General features: G+C 40.1%; 1 protein-coding gene across 4 annotated transcripts in view; it reads right to left on the bottom strand.

The window, feature by feature from the left end:
• The window catches only part of onecut2 (one cut homeobox 2), a 52,255-nt gene that overhangs the window by 13,911 nt on the left and 22,374 nt on the right, over positions 1-15,970 (bottom strand). The gene's annotated exons all lie outside the window — the stretch shown is intronic.

Below are 15,970 nucleotides of genomic sequence, written 5' to 3'. Positions count from 1 at the left end.
CGGCCTACGTGTAGATAATAGTTTAATAACTTCAACAGGTCAGCCTACGTGTAGATAATAGTTTAATAACTTCAACAGGTCAGCCTACGTGTAGATAATAGTTTAATAACTTCAACAGGTCAGCCTACGTGTAGATAATAGTTTAATAACTTCAACAGGTCAGCCTACGTGTAGATAATAGTTTAATAACTTCAACAGGTCGGCCTACGTGTAGATAATAGTTTAATAACTTCAACAGGTCGGCCTACGTGTAGATAATAGTTTAATAACTTCAACAGGTCGGGCCTACGTGTAGATAATAGTTTAATAACTTCAACAGGTCGGGCCTACGTGTAGATAATAGTTTAATAACTTCAACAGGTCGGCCTACGTGTAGACAATACTTTAATAACTTCAACAGGTCAGCCTACGTGTAGATAATAGTTTAATAACTTCAACAGGTCAGCCTACGTGTAGACAATACTTTAATAACTTCAACAGGTCAGCCTACGTGTAGACAATAGTTTAATAACTTCAACAGGTCAGCCTACGTGTAGATAATAGTTTAATAACTTCAACAGGTCAGCCTACGTGTAGATAATAGTTTAATAACTTCAACAGGTCAGCCTACGTGTAGATAATAGTTTAATAACTTCAACAGGTCGACCTACATGTAGATAATAGTTTAATAACTTCAACAGGTCGGCCTACGTGTAGATAATAGTTTAATAACTTCAACAGGTCAGCCTACGTGTAGACAATACTTTAATAACTTCAACAGGTCAGCCTACGTGTAGACAATAGTTTAATAACTTCAACAGGTCAGCCTACGTGTAGATAATAGTTTAATAACTTCAACAGGTCGACCTACGTGTAGATACTAGTTTAATAACTTCAACAGGTCGGGCCTACGTGTAGATAATAGTTTAATAACTTCAACAGGTCAGCCTACGTGTAGATAATAGTTTAATAACTTCAACAGGTCGACCTACGTGTAGATACTAGTTTAATAACTTCAACAGGTCGGGCCTACGTGTAGATAATAGTTTAATAACTTCAACAGGTCGGCCTACGTGTAGATAATAGTTTAATAACTTCAACAGGTCGGGCCTACGTGTAGATAATAGTTTAATAACTTCAACAGGTCAGCCTACGTGTAGACAATAGTTTAATATCTTCAACAGGTCAGCCTACGTGTAGATAATAGTTTAATAACTTCAACAGGTCGGCCTACGTGTAGATAATAGTTTAATAACTTCAACAGGTCGGCCTACGTGTAGATAATAGTTTAATAACTTCAACAGGTCGGGCCTACGTGTAGATAATAGTTTAATAACTTCAACAGGTCGGCCCACGTGTAGATAATAGTTTAATAACTTCAACAGGTCGGCCTATGTGTAGATAATAGTTTAATTACTTCAACAGGTCGACCTACGTGTAGATAATAGTTTAATAACTTCAACAGGTCGGCCTACGTGTAGATAATAGTTTAATAACTTCAACAGGTCGGCCTACGTGTAGATAATAGTTTCATAACTTCAACAGGTCGACCTACGTGTAGATAATAGTTTAATAACTTCAACAGGTCGGGCCTACGTGTAGATAATAGTTTAATAACTTCAACAGGTCAGCCTACGTGTAGACAATAGTTTAATATCTTCAACAGGTCAGCCTACGTGTAGATAATAGTTTAATAACTTCAACAGGTCGGCCTACGTGTAGATAATAGTTTAATAACTTCAACAGGTCGGCCTACGTGTAGATAATAGTTTAATAACTTCAACAGGTCGGGCCTACGTGTAGATAATAGTTTAATAACTTCAACAGGTCGGCCCACGTGTAGATAATAGTTTAATAACTTCAACAGGTCGGCCTATGTGTAGACAACAGCTGATAAGATGCAAAGGAAAAACAAAATATTGAGGGACACGGACACAGAAAAACACTCTACAACACCACAGAACCAACACTACCCATACAGTAGTCTTCAGTCAGTGGGCTAGAACCAAACACTACCCATATAGTAGTATTCAATCAGTGGGCTAGAACCAAACACTACCCATATAGTAGTATTCAATCAGTGGGCTAGAACCAAACACTACCCATATAGTAGTATTCAATCAGTGGGCTAGAACCAAACACTACCCATATAGTAGTATTCAATCAGTGGGCTAGAACCAAACACTACCCATATAGTAGTATTCAATCAGCGGGCTAGAACCAAACACTACCCATATAGTAGTATTCAATCAGTGGGCTAGAACCAAACACTACCCATATAGTAGTATTCAATCAGCGGGCTAGAACCAAACACTACCCATATAGTAGTATTCAGTCAGCGGGCTAGAACCAAACACTACCCATACAGTAGTATTCAGTCAGTGGACTAGAACCAAACACTACTCATATAGTAGTATTCAGTCAGTGGGCTAGAACCAAACACTACCCATATAGTAGTCTTCAATCAGTGGGCTAGAACCAAACACTACCCATATAGTAGTATTCAGTCAGTGGGCTAGAACCAAACACTACCCATATAGTAGTATTCAGTCAGTGGGCTAGATGGTGTTTCCTCATTAGTCCCTGGGTACTTATTCCTGTGTTCTCTGCTTGTCTGTTGCCAGTTCGTCTTGTTTGTCAAGTCAACGAGCGTGTTTTTTCCTGTTCTGCTGCTTTTTCCTTCTCTCTGTTTTGTTAGTCCTCCGGGTTGTGACCCTTGCCTGTCTGGACTCTGAACCCGCCTGCATGACCATTCTGCCTGCCCGCCACTCTCTACCTTCTGGACTCTGACCTGGTTTTGGATCTTTTGCTCGTTCTATGACCATTCTCTTGCCTACCCCTTGGATTATAATAAATATCAGAGACTCAAACCATCTGCCTACCGTGTCTGCATCTGGGTCTCACTTTGTGCCCTTATACAGTAGTCTTCAGTCAGTGGGCTAGAACCAAACACTACTCATAGAGTAGTCTTCAGTCAGTGGGCTAGAACCAAACACTACCCATATAGTAGTCTTCAGTCAGTGGGCTCGAACCAAACACTACCCATATAGTAGTATTCAATCAGTGGGCTAGAACCAAACACTACCCATATAGTAGTATTCAGTCAGTGGGCTAGAACCAAACACTACCCATATAGTAGTATTCAATCAGTGGGCTAGAACCAAACACTACCCATATAGTAGTATTCAGTCAGTGGGCTAGAACCAAACACTACTCATATAGTAGTCTTCAGTCAGTGGGCTAGAACCAAACACTACCCATACAGTAGTCTTCAGTCAGTGGACTAGAACCAAACACTACCCATATAGTAGTATTCAGTCAGTGGGCTAGAACCAAACATTACCCATATAGTAGTCTTCAGTCAGTGGGCTAGAACCAAACACTACCCATACAGTAGTCTTCAGTCAGTGGACTAGAACCAAACACTACCCATATAGTAGTATTCAATCAGCGTGCTAGAACCAAACACTACTCATATAGTAGTATTCAGTCAGTGGGCTAGAACCAAACACTACCCATATAGTAGTATTCAATCAGTGGGCTAGAACCAAACACTACCCATATAGTAGTATTCAATCAGTGGGCTAGAACCAAACACTACCCATATAGTAGTATTCAGTCAGTGGGCTAGAACCAAACACTACTCATATAGTAGTATTCAATCAGTGGGCTAGAACCAAACACTACTCATATAGTAGTATTCAGTCAGTGGGCTAGAACCAAACACTACCCATATAGTAGTATTCAATCAGTGGGCTAGAACCAAACACTACCCATATAGTAGTATTCAATCAGTGGGCTAGAACCAAACACTACCCATATAGTAGTATTCAGTCAGTGGGCTAGAACCAAACACTACCCATATAGTAGTATTCAGTCAGTGGGCTAGAACCAAACACTACCCATACAGTAGTCTTCAGTCAGTGGGCTAGAACCAAACACTACCCATACAGTAGTATTCAGTCAGTGGGCTAGAACCAAACACTACCCATACAGTAGTATTCAATCAGTGGCCTAAAACCAAACACTACCCATATAGTAGTATTCAGTCAGTGGACTAGAACAAAACACTACCCATACAGATGAGTGGGCTAGAACCAAACACTACCCATATAGTAGTCTTCAGTCAGTGGACTAGAACAAAACACTACCCATACAGATGAGTGGGCTAGAACCAAACACTACCCATATAGTAGTATTCAGTCAGTGGGCTAGAACCAAACACTACCCATACAGTAGTCTTCAGTCAGTGGACTAGAACAAAACACTACCCATACAGATGAGTGGGCTAGAACCAAACACTACCCATATAGTAGTATTCAGTCAGTGGGCTAGAACCAAACACTACCCATATAGTAGTCTTCAGTCAGTGGATTAGAACCAAACACTACCCATATAGTAGTCTTCAGTCAGTGGGCTAGAACCAAACACTACCCATATAGTAGTCTTCAGTCAGTGGGCTAGAACCAAACACTACCCATACAGATGAGTGGGCTAGAACCAAACACTACCCATATAGTAGTCTTCAGTCAGTGGACTAGAACCAAACACTACCCATATAGTAGTCTTCAGTCAGTGGGCTAGAACCAAACACTACCCATATAGTAGTCTTCAGTCAGTGGGCTAGAACCAAACACTACCCATACAGATGAGTGGGCTAGAACCAAACACTACCCATACAGTAGTATTCAATCAGTGGGCTAGAACCAAACACTACCCATATAGTAGTATTCAATCAGTGGGCTAGAACCAAACACTACCCATATAGTAGTATTCAGTCAGTGGGCTAGAACCAAACACTACCCATATAGTAGTATTCAATCAGTGGGCTAGAACCAAACACTACTCATATAGTAGTATTCAATCAGTGGGCTAGAACCAAACACTACCCATATAGTAGTATTCAATCAGTGGGCTAGAACCAAACACTACCCATATAGTAGTATTCAGTCAGTGGGCTAGAACCAAACACTACTCATATAGTAGTATTCAATCAGTGGGCTAGAACCAAACACTACTCATATAGTAGTATTCAGTCAGTGGGCTAGAACCAAACACTACCCATATAGTAGTATTCAATCAGTGGGCTAGAACCAAACACTACCCATATAGTAGTATTCAATCAGTGGGCTAGAACCAAACACTACCCATATAGTAGTATTCAGTCAGTGGGCTAGAACCAAACACTACCCATATAGTAGTATTCAGTCAGTGGGCTAGAACCAAACACTACCCATACAGTAGTCTTCAGTCAGTGGGCTAGAACCAAACACTACCCATACAGTAGTATTCAGTCAGTGGGCTAGAACCAAACACTACCCATACAGTAGTATTCAATCAGTGGCCTAAAACCAAACACTACCCATATAGTAGTATTCAGTCAGTGGACTAGAACAAAACACTACCCATACAGATGAGTGGGCTAGAACCAAACACTACCCATATAGTAGTCTTCAGTCAGTGGACTAGAACAAAACACTACCCATACAGATGAGTGGGCTAGAACCAAACACTACCCATATAGTAGTATTCAGTCAGTGGGCTAGAACCAAACACTACCCATACAGTAGTCTTCAGTCAGTGGACTAGAACAAAACACTACCCATACAGATGAGTGGGCTAGAACCAAACACTACCCATATAGTAGTATTCAGTCAGTGGGCTAGAACCAAACACTACCCATATAGTAGTCTTCAGTCAGTGGACTAGAACCAAACACTACCCATATAGTAGTCTTCAGTCAGTGGGCTAGAACCAAACACTACCCATATAGTAGTCTTCAGTCAGTGGGCTAGAACCAAACACTACCCATACAGATGAGTGGGCTAGAACCAAACACTACCCATATAGTAGTCTTCAGTCAGTGGACTAGAACCAAACACTACCCATATAGTAGTCTTCAGTCAGTGGGCTAGAACCAAACACTACCCATATAGTAGTCTTCAGTCAGTGGGCTAGAACCAAACACTACCCATACAGATGAGTGGGCTAGAACCAAACACTACCCATACAGTAGTATTCAATCAGTGGGCTAGAACCAAACACTACCCATATAGTAGTATTCAATCAGTGGGCTAGAACCAAACACTACCCATATAGTAGTATTCAGTCAGTGGGCTAGAACCAAACACTACCCATATAGTAGTATTCAATCAGTGGGCTAGAACCAAACACTACTCATATAGTAGTATTCAATCAGTGGGCTAGAACCAAACACTACCCATATAGTAGTATTCAATCAGTGGGCTAGAACCAAACACTACCCATATAGTAGTATTCAGTCAGTGGGCTAGAACCAAACACTACCCATACAGTAGTATTCAGTCAGTGGGCTAGAACCAAACACTACTCATATAGTAGTATTCAATCAGTGGGCTAGAACCAACCACTACCCATATAGTAGTATTCAGTCAGTGGGCTAGAACCAAACACTACCCATATAGTAGTATTCAATCAGTGGGCTAGAACCAAACACTACCCATATAGTAGTATTCAATCAGTGGGCTAGAACCAAACACTACCCATATAGTAGTATTCAGTCAGTGGGCTAGAACCAAACACTACCCATACAGTAGTATTCAATCAGCGGGCTAGAACCAAACACTACCCATATAGTAGTCTTCAGTCAGTGGGCTAGAACCAAACACTACCCATACAGTAGTATTCAGTCAGTGGGCTAGAAATGAGGATAAAGAAGGATAAAGAAACAGCTCTTCTTTGTTGTATGTCATCAAATGTCAACATTCCGTTGCAAGATGGCTGCCGTGCCTCCCAGACACAAACACACTGCTGTCTAGCAAACCCGCCATGTACCTCAGAATCCACACAGACAGACATGCTGGTGTACAAACATACTAGCGAACAAGCCAATGGACAGACACAAGACCAAACACACATAGCATTACTCATCATGTACCATTAACAGGATATCTGAAATCCCAACCCTGTATGGGAAAAAATCCTTCTGATAGCATATTTCTTATTTTTCATCGGCCTGCTGACATGAATTATTTGATCCATTTAGAATAGCCCTTCAATCCATCCTTGATGCTTCACATTATTATTCTACATATAACCATTATTCTGTATATAACCATTATACTGTATATAACCATTATTCTGTATATAACCATTATTCTGTATAACCATTATTCTGTATATAACCATTATTCTGTATAGCCATTATTCTGTATAACCATTATTCTGTATATAACCATTATTCTGTATATATACATTATTCTGTATATATACATTATTATGTATAACTATTTTTCTGTATATAACCATTATTCTGTATAGCCATTATTCTGTATAACCATTATTCTGTATATAACCATTATTCTGTATATATACATTATTCTGTATATAACCATTATACTGTATAGCCATTTTTCTGTATAGCCATTATTCTGTATAACCATTATGTTTATAACCATTATTATTTAATCATTATTCTGTATATAACCATTATTCTGTATATGACAATTATTCTGTATTTAACTATTATTATATAACCATTATTCTGTACATAACCATTATGTTTATAACCATTATTATATAACCATTATTCGGTATATAACACTTATCATAACCTGGGGGTTCGAGCCCTGAATGCTGACTGGCTGACTGTCACGTTCGTTATATGAATCGGACCAAGGTGCAGCGTGGTATACGTACATTCTTCTTTAATAAAGAAAGAACACTGAACAAACAAAACGTGAAGCTATATGAAATAGTGCAGACAGGCAACTAAACATAGAACAAGAACCCACAAACACCAAATGGGGAAATGGCTACCTAAATATGAACCCCAATCAGAGACAACGATAAACAGCTGCCTCTGATTGGGAACCATATCAGGCCACCATAAACATAAAAATACCTAGACATACAAAAACCCTAGACAATACAAAAACTATCATAATCCACCCTAGTCACACCCTGACCTAACCAAAATATAGAGAAAAACAGAGATATCTCAGGTCAGGGCGTGACACTGACAGCCGTATTATATCAGACCGTATACCACGGGTATGACAACATTTCTTTTTATTGCTCTAATTATGTTGGTAACCAGTTTATAATAACAATAAGGCACCACGGGGTTTGTGATATATTTATATTCATTTGTATTTATTATGGATCCCCATTAGTTCCTGCCAAAGCATCAGCTACTCTTCCTGGGGTTTATTATGGATCCCCATTAGTTCCTGCCAAGGCAGCAGCTACTCTTCCTGGGGTTTATTATGGATCCCCATTAGTTCCTGCCAAGGCAGCAGCTACTCTTCCTGTGGTTTATTATGGATCCTCATTAGTTCCTGCCAAGGCAGCAGCTACTCTTCCTGGGGTTTATTATGGATCCCCATTAGTTCCTGCCAAAGCATCAGCTACTCTTCCTGGGGTTTATTATGGATCCCCATTAGTTCCTGCCAAGGCAGCAGCTACTCTTCCTGGGGTTTATTCTGGATCCCCATTAGTTCCTGCCAATGCAGCAGCTACTCTTCCTGGGGTTTATTATGGATCCCCATTAGTTCCTGCCAATGCAGCAGCTACTCTTCCTGGGGTTTATTATGGATCCCCATTAGTTCCTGCCAATGCAGCAGCTACTCTTCCTGGGGTTTATTATGGATCCCCATTAGTTCCTGCCAAGGCAGCAGCTACTCTTCCTGGGGTTTATTATGGATCCTCATTAGTTCCTGCCAATGCAGCAGCTACTCTTCCTGGGGTTTATTATGGATCCCCATTAGTTCCTGCCAAGGCAGCAGCTACTCTTCCTGGGGTTTATTATGGATCCCCATTAGTTCCTGCCAAGGCAGCAGCTACTCTTCCTGGGGTTTATTATGGATCCCCATTAGTTCCTGCCAAGGCAGCAGCTACTCTTCCTGGGGTTTATTATGGATCCCCATTAGTTCCTGCCAAAGCATCAGCTACTCTTCCTGGGGTTTATTATGGATCCCCATTAGTTCCTGCCAAGGCAGCAGCTACTCTTCCTGGGGTTTATTATGGATCCCCATTAGTTCCTGCCAATGCAGCAGCTACTCTTCCTGGGGTTTATTATGGATCCCCATTAGTTCCTGCCAATGCAGCAGCTACTCTTCCTGGGGTTTATTATGGATCCCCATTAGTTCCTGCCAAGGCAGCAGCTACTCTTCCTGGGGTTTATTATGGATCCCCATTATTTCCTGCCAAAGCATCAGCTACTCTTCCTGGGGTTTATTATGGACCCCCATTAGTTCCTGCCAAGGCAGCAGCTACTCTTCCTGGGGTTTATTATGGATCCCCATTAGTTCCTGCCAAGGCAGCAGCTACTCTTCCTGGGGTTTATTATGGATCCCCATTAGTTCCTGCCAAGGCAGCAGCTACTCTTCCTGGGGTTTATTATGGATCCCCATTAGTTCCTGCCAATGCAGCAACTACTCTTCCTGGGGTTTATTATGGATCCCCATTAGTTCCTGCCAAGGCAGCAGCTACTCTTCCTGGGGTTTATTATGGATTCCCATTAGTTCCTGCCAAAGCAGCAGCTACTCTTCCTGAGGTCCAGCAAAATTAAGGCACTTTATACAATTTAAAAAACATTACAATACATTCACAGATTTCACAACACACTGTGTGCCCTCAGGCCCCTACTCCACCACTACCACTTATCTACAGTACTAAATCCTCCATGTGTGTGTGTGTGTGTGTGTGTGTGTGTGTGTGTGTGTGTGTGTGTGTGTGTGTGTGTGTGTGTGTGTGTGTGTGTGTGTGTGTGTGTGGTGTGTTTGTGTGTGGTGTGGTGTGGTGTGGTGTGTGTGTGTGTGTGTGTGTGTGTATAGTGCATATGTCATTGTGTGTGTGTGTGTGTGTATAGTGCATATGTTATTGTGTGTGTGTGTGTGTGTGTGTGTGTGTGTGTGTGTGTGTGTGTGTGTGTGTGTGTGTGTGTGTGTGTGTGTGTGTGTGTGTGTGTGTGTGCCAATGTTTGCGTTGCTTCACAGTCCCCGCTGTTCCATAAGGTGTTTTTTAAAATCAAATTTTACTGCTGGCATCAGTTACTTGATGTGGAATAGAGCTCCATGTAGTCATGGCTCTATGTACTACTGTGCTCCTCCCATAGTCCATTCTGGACTGTGAAGAGACCTCTTGTGGCATGTCTTGTGGGGTATGCATGGGTGTCCGAGCTGTGTGCTAGTAGTTTAGACAGACCGCTCAGTGCATTCATAAATAAAAGTAGTGATGAAGTCAATCTCTCCTCCACTTTCAGCCAGGAGAGGTTGATATGCATATTATTAATATTAGCTCTCTGTGTACATCCAAGGGCCAGCCATGCTGCCCTGTTCTGAACCAATTGTAATTTTCCTTTTTGTGGCACCGGACCACACGACTGAACAGTAGTCAAGGTGCGACAAAACTAGGGCCTGTAGGACCTGCCTTGTTTATAGTGCTGTTAAGAAGGTAGAAACTAGGGCCTGTAGGACCTGCCTTGTTTATAGTGTTGTTAAGAAGGTAGAAACTAGGGCCTGTAGGACCTGCCTTGTTGATAGTGTTGTTGAGAAGGTAGAAACTAGGGCCTGTAGGACCTGCCTTGTTGATAGTGTTGTTAAGAAGGTAGAAACTAGGCCCTGTATGACCTGCCTTGTTGATAGTGTTGTTAAGAAGGTAGAAACTAGGGCCTGTAGGACCTGCCTTGTTGATAGTGTTGTTAAGAAGGCAGAGCATCGTTTTATTATAGACAGACTTCTCCCCATCTTAGATACTACTGCATCAATATGTTTTGACCATGACAGTTTACATTCCAGTGTTACTCCAAGCAGTTTAGTCATCTCAACTTGTTCAATTTCCAAATTATTTATTACAAGATTTAGTTTAGGTTTAGGGTTTAGTGAGTGTTTTGTTCCAAATACAATGCTTTTAGTTTTAGAAATATTTAGGGATAACGTATTCCTTCCCACCCATTCTGAAACTAACTGCAGCTCTTAGTTGAGTGTTGCAGTCATTTCAGTCGCTGTAGTAGCTGACTGGTATAGTGTTGAGTCATCCTCATACATAGACACTCTGGCTTTACTCAAAGTCAGTGGCATGTCGTTAGTAATTTTTTTTTTAAAGCATGGCTTAATAACCAAGGCTAAGGGCTGTATCCAGGCACTCCGCAATGCCTCGTGCCTAAGAACAGCCCTTAGCCGTGGTATATTGGCCATATACCACACCCCCTCGTGCCTTATTGCTTAATTATATAACCATTATTCTGTATATAACCATTATTATATAACCATTATTCTGTATATAACCATTATTATATAACCATTATTCTGTATATAACCATTATTGTATAACCATTATGTAACCATTATTCTGCATATTCCCATTGTTGTATAATCATTATTCGGTATATAAACATTATTATACAACCTTAATTCTTTATTTAACCATTATTCTGTATATAACCATAAATATATAACCATTATGTATATACCCATTATTATGTAAAATGTATATGGTCATCATTATATAACTATTATGTATGTAGCCATTAGTATGTATAACCATTATTATGTATATAACATTATTATATAGCCATTATGCTGTATGTAAGCATTATTATATAACCATTAATATTGTATATATCCATTATTCTGTATACAACCTGTATATAACCATTAGTCTGTATATAACCATTATTATATAAAATTATTCTGTATATAACAATTATTATATATTTAACCATTATTCTTTATATCACCATTATTATATAATCATTATTATGTATTTATACATTATTCTATAACCTTTATATAACCACTATTCTATATATAACCATAATTGTATAACCATTATGTGTATAACCATTATTATGTATAACCATTATTCTGTATATACCCATCATTATATAACCATTATGTATGTAACCATTATTATGTATAACCATTATTCTGTATATACCCACCATTATATAACCATTATGTATGTAACCATTATTATGTATAACCATTATTCTGTATATACCCATCATTATATAACCATTATGTATGTAACCATTATTATGTATAACCATTATTCTGTATATACCCATCATTATATAACCATTATGTATGTAACCATTATTATGTATAACCATTATTCTGTATATACCCATCATTATATAACCATTATGTATGTAACCATTATTATGTATAACATTATTCTGTATATACCCATCATTATATAACCATTATGATGTATAACTATTATTATGTATATTATTATTAACATTATTATATAGCCATTAATATTGTATATAACCATTATTCTGTATATAACCATTATTTATATAACATTATGTATATAACCATTATTCTGTATCTAACCATTATTATATAACCATTATTCTGTATGTAACCATTATTATATAATCATTAATCTTGTATATAACAATTTTTCTGTATATAAGCAATGTTCTGTATATAAACATTATTATATAACTATTATTATATATGTAACCATTATTCTGTATATAACCATTATTCTGTGAACAGTATAACAATTTTTTCTGTATATAAGCAATATTCTGTATAACCATTATTCTATATTTAACTCATATTTTGTATATAATCATTATTATATAACTATTATTATATATGTAACCATTATTCTGTATATCACCTTTATTATATAAGCATTATTCTGTATGGAACCATTATTCTGTATAGAACCATTATTCAGTAATCATTATTATGTATTTAACCATTATTATAAACTGGGTGGTTCCAGCCCTGAATGCTGATTGGCTGACAGCCTTGCTATATGAGACCGTATACCATTGCTATGACAAAACATTTATTTTTTACTGCTCTAATTACGTTGGTAACCATTTTATAATAGCAATAAGGCACCTCGGGGGTTTGTGGTATACGGCCAATATACCACGGCTAAGGGCTGTATCCAGGCACTCCGCGTTGAGTCGTGCTAAGAACAGCCCTTAGCCGTGGTATATTGCCCATAAACCACACTCCCTCGTGCCTTATTGCTTAAATATATAACCATTATTGTATAACCATTATTCTGTATATAACCATTATTATATAACCATTATTCTGTATATAACCATTATGTTTATAACCATTATTCTGTATATAACCATTATTATATAACCATTATTCTGTATATAACCATTATGTTTATAACCATTGTTCTGTCTAACCATTATTCTGTATAACCATTATTCTGTATATAACCATTATTATGTATATAACCATTATTATGTATATAACCATTCTGTATATAACCATTATTATATACCATTATTCGGTATAACCATTATGCGTATAACCATTATTCTGTCTAACCATTATTCTATATATAACCATTATTATGTATATAACCATTATTCTGTATATAAGCATTCTGTATATAACCATTATTATATACCATTATTCTGTATATAACCATAACTCTGTATAACCATTATTCTGTATATAACCATTATTCTGTATATAACCATTATTCTGTATGTAACCATTATTATATACCCGTTATTCTGTATATAACCATTATTCTGTATATAATATAATCTCCCAGTGGAGACAGAAATAGATTTAGACCCTTGACGTGTCTGGAGCTGTATTCCTGACACTCATCTCCAGGCCTGGGTTTAAGGTTAGATTTGATTATCTCCCTGAATTAAGTATGCACAACTGAGACCCAGAGAGATCGATAAAAACTCAATTGAGTACAAAACTATTATGTATAAACATAAACACGGGGTCTATCCCAACATCTCCTTATCCTCCTCTCCCCCTATCCTCTTAATCGTCCTCTACCCCATCCTCCTAATCCTCCTATCCCCCTAATCCACCTCTCTCCCAATCCATCTCTCTCCCAATCCTCCTCTCCCCTCTCCTCCTATCGCCCTAATCCTCCTCTCCCCCTATCCTCCTATCGCCCTAATCCTCCTCTCCCCTCTCCTCCTATCGCCCTAATCCTCCTCTCCCCTCTCCTCCTATCGCCCTAATCCTCCTCTCCCCTCTCCTCCTATCGCCCTAATCCTCCTCTACCCCTATCCTCCTCTCGACCTCTCCCCCAAATCCTCCTCTCCCCCTAATCCTCCTATCCCCCTAATCCTCCTCTCCCCCTAATCCCCCTAATCCTCCTCTACCCCAATCCTCCTCTATCCCTATCCCCGTAATCCTCCTCTCCCCCTTATCCCCCTAATCCTCCTCTTCCCCTATCCCCCTAATCCTCCTCTACCCCAATCCTCCTCTATCCCTATCCCCTAATCCTCCTCTACCCCAATCCTCCTCTATCACTATCCCCCTAATCCTCCTCTACCACTATCCCCCTAATCCTCCTCTTCCCCCATCCTCCTCTACCCCTATCCCCCTAATCTTCCTCTACCACTACCCCCCTAATCCTCCTCTCCCCCTAATCCTCCTCTACCCCAATCCTCCTCTATCACTATCCCCCTAATCCTCCTCTACCCCTAATCCTCCTCTACCACTATCCCCCTAATCCTCCTCTACCCCTATCCCCCTAATCCTCCTCTACCCCTATCGCCCTAATCATCCTCTCCCCCTAATCCCCCTCTCCCCCTATCCCCCTAATCCTCCTCTCCCCCTAATCCCCCTAATCCTCCTCTACCCCAATCCTCCTCTATCCCTATCCCCCTAATCCTCCTCTACCACTATCCCCCTAATCCTCCTCTTCCCCTATCCTCCTCTACCCCTATCCCCCTAATCCTCCTCTCCCACTAATCTCCCTATCCCCCTAATCCTCCTCTCCCCCTAATCCCCCTATCCCCCTAATCCTCCTCTACCCCTAATCCTCCTCTACCCATAATCCTCCTCTTCCCCTATCCTCCTCTACACCTATCCCCTAATCCTCCTCTACCCCAATCCTCCTCTATCACTATCCCCCTAATCCTCCTCTATTCCTATCCCCCTAATCCTCCTCTATTCCTATCCCCCTAATCCTCCTCTTCCCCTATCCTCCTCTACCCCATCCCCCTAATCCTTATCTCCCCCTAATACCCCTATCCCCCTAATCCTTCTCTATCCTTATCCCCCTAATCCTCCTCTACCCCTAATCCTCCTCTACCCCAATCCTCCTCTATCACTATCCCATAATCCTCCTCTACCCCTAATCCTCCTCTACCACTATCCTCCTCTTCCCCTATCCTCCTCTACCCCTATCCCCCAATTCTCCTCTACCCCTAATCCTCCTCTACCCCAATCCTCCTCTATCACTATCCCCCTAATCCTCCTCTATTCCTATCCCCCTAATTCTCCTCTTCCCCTATCCTCCTCTACCCCTATCCCCCTAATCCTCCTCTACCCCTAAACCTCCTCTACCGCAATCCTCCTCTATCCCTATCCCCCTAATCCTCCTCTCCCCCTATCCTCCTCTACCCCTATCCCCCTAATCCTCCTCAACCCCTATCCCCCTAATCCTCCTAATTTTTCTACTATAAGCCGCCTCCAACCACATTTTAGAGAATTTGGCAGTATGTGCAACCGGTCTCACAACCACAGAGGGCGGTTGTAACCAAGCCAGCCCAAGACCTCCACATCCGGCTTCTTCACCTGCTGGATTGTCTGAGACCACCCGGGCAGCTGATGAAACGGAGGAGTATTTCTGTCTGCGGAAAAACTCATTCTGATTGGCTGGGCCTGGCTCACAAGTGGGTGGGCCTATGCCCTCCCAGGTCCACCCATGGCTGTGCCCCTGCCCAGATATGTGAAATCCATAGATTAGGGCCTAATTAATTTATTTCAATTGACTGATTTCCTTATATGAACTGTAACTCAGTAAAATCGTTGAATTGTTGCGTTTATATTTTTGTTCAGTATAGTTAAATCAAACATATAGGCCTAGCTTATATCTAGTTTTAGGCATTAATATACCACTCACACAGCGGCTAACTGATGTAGGCTGAATATGCAGCTAGTAAACAGAAGGCTACTATATGAAGCATGTCTAATATGGAAAAATAAAGACATAAGGAATAGGCCTAATTAAAAAATAATGTCATTTTACACCG

Source organism: Salvelinus alpinus, chromosome 1, assembly GCF_045679555.1.
Source record: "Salvelinus alpinus chromosome 1, SLU_Salpinus.1, whole genome shotgun sequence".
NCBI lineage: Eukaryota > Metazoa > Chordata > Actinopteri > Salmoniformes > Salmonidae > Salvelinus > Salvelinus alpinus.
The sequence above is the reverse complement of the archived record's forward strand: the minus strand, read 5'-3'. Positions and strand labels throughout refer to the sequence as shown.